This window comes from Schistocerca serialis, chromosome 5 (assembly GCF_023864345.2).
Source record: "Schistocerca serialis cubense isolate TAMUIC-IGC-003099 chromosome 5, iqSchSeri2.2, whole genome shotgun sequence".
In the NCBI taxonomy this organism is placed as follows: domain Eukaryota; kingdom Metazoa; phylum Arthropoda; class Insecta; order Orthoptera; family Acrididae; genus Schistocerca; species Schistocerca serialis.
In genome coordinates, this window is record NC_064642.1 from 515,858,679 (window position 1) to 515,860,909 (window position 2,231).

Genomic DNA, 2,231 nt, shown 5'->3' on the forward strand with positions numbered 1-2,231 from the left:
TGACGGTGAGAACTGCGATCTGACGGCCCCCAGGTCGCCCAAGCTCTTTCTGTTCCCGATCTTGCTGCAGCTGGATCCTTTACACCACACAGCCCTCCACGATCTCAACCAGAAAAGAGAAAGAATTATAAGTCCTGGGACAAAGAGCCTCTGGTGTCACCAGAGGTCCCATCCCCGGCCTCACCACCAGATCCTGACCTGTCGTTCATGGATGTCGCCCACCCTCCTCCTTGTCGGTGATAGGTGGTGACTAGGCGGTATGACTGGCTTTAGCCTGTTCAACCCCCGTTTAAACCATCGTTCTGTGGTTATACAATGGAATTGTAATGGATAAAACCGTCACCTTCCGAAATTGAAATCCCTTATTTCGTCTTACTCTGCAGCTTGTGTGGTTCTATAGGAATCTCATTTTTCTGAGGATCACTCACTGACCCTCTGAGGGTTCCGTGTTTTCTGTCGAAATCGGGTCGGACCCCTTCGGGCTTCTGGTGGCGTTTGTATGTTGGTCCGTACAGACATTGCTAGCACGTGGATTCCTCTTCAAACTACATTGGAAGCGGTTGGTGTTACGGTTCACCTAGACTCTGCAGTCACGGTTTGCAATCTTTATCTCCCTCCTGACAGGACTCTGCTGCCTTAACTGCCTTTCTTCAACAACTTCCTCCTCCCTTCCTCCTTCTCGGGGATTTTAATGCTCATCATCCCTTGTGGGGCAGTGCATTTCCATCCAGATGAGGTCTTCCCTTAGCTCAGTTTATTACAGACCACGACTTGTGCCTTCTTAATGATGGCTCCCCGACTCATTTCAGTGCCGGTCATGGTACCTTTTCTGCCATTGATCTTTCTCTTTCTTCTCCATCTCTCCTCCCTTCATTACACTGGTCGCCATATGACGACCTTTGTGATAGTGACCATTTCCTGTTGATTATCTCTCTCCCTACCCGCTCCCCGATGGACAGGCTACCTCGTTGGCCTTTCCAACGCGCCGATTGGCCTCTATGCACTGCACAGGTAGTGTTTTCTCCCTCTTTGTCGGGTTGTATTCGAGACGTCCTACGTGACGTGTCTGACGCGATTCTTCGCTCTGCTAGCCTTGCTGTACCGCGCTCATCCGGACCATTTCGTCGCCGGCAAGTCCCATGGTGGAGTATGGTCATTGCCATTGCCGTCCATGATCGCCGTCGAGCTTTGCAACACCTTAAGAGGCACACATCCGTTGCCAGCCTTATTACCTTTAAGCGCCTCCGCGCTAAAGCCCGTTATTTAATCAAACAGAGCAAACGGATATGTTGAGAATCATTTGTTTCTTCCCTCGGTTATACTGTCCGTATGTCACAGGTATGGGCTACACTTCGCTCTCCTCAAGGTTCCCATCAGCAGTCCACCCTCCCAGATGGCCTTTGTATGGGTCCATCGATTCTTGCGGAACATCTTGCGATCCATTTTGCAATGGCATCAGCCTCCTATCCGGCTGCTTTCCTTCACCGGAAACAGCGGGCCGAAGCTTCCACCTATGTTTTACCCCTTGTCAGTCGGAATCTTACAGCGAACCTTTTACTGAATGGGAATTTCTTTCCGTACTTTCTTCTTCTCATGATACAGCCCCTGGCCCAGACTCCATTCATAACCAACTGCTTCAACATCTCAGTGCTCCACAACGGCAACATCTTCTCCGGGTGGCTCCAGGGTGACTTCCCTTATCAGTGGAGGGATATCATCGTGGTTCCTGTCCTTAAGCCTGGTAAGGACCCCCTATTTGTTGACAGCTATCAGCCAATTAGTCTGACAAATGTTGTTTGCAAGTTACTTGAACGGATGGTAGCCCAGGTCCTCGAATCAGGGGATCTATTGTCCCCTTACCAGTGTGGCTTCTGAGAGGGACGGTCTCCGATCGATCATTTACTTCGCATGGAATCTACAGTTCGGCATTCTTTTTCCCCGTGCCGCCATTTGGGTTTTGGGTTGGCACTGTTTTTAGTTCTCCACGGACCCAGGAGACAGGCATCCCACAGGGTTCTGAGTTTGCTTCTTTTCCTCATTGCTATCGATGGACTTGTGGCCTCTGTCGGTCCTTTGGTCGCCCCTGCCCTGTGTGTGGATGACTTCTGCATTTGGGTTAGTTCCTCTTCAATGGCCTTTGCAGAGCAGCAGCTCCAGGGAGCTATAGGGCGTGCCTCTGCATGGACCCTCTCACACGGGTTCCAATTCTCTCCTTTAAAATCGTGGGTGGT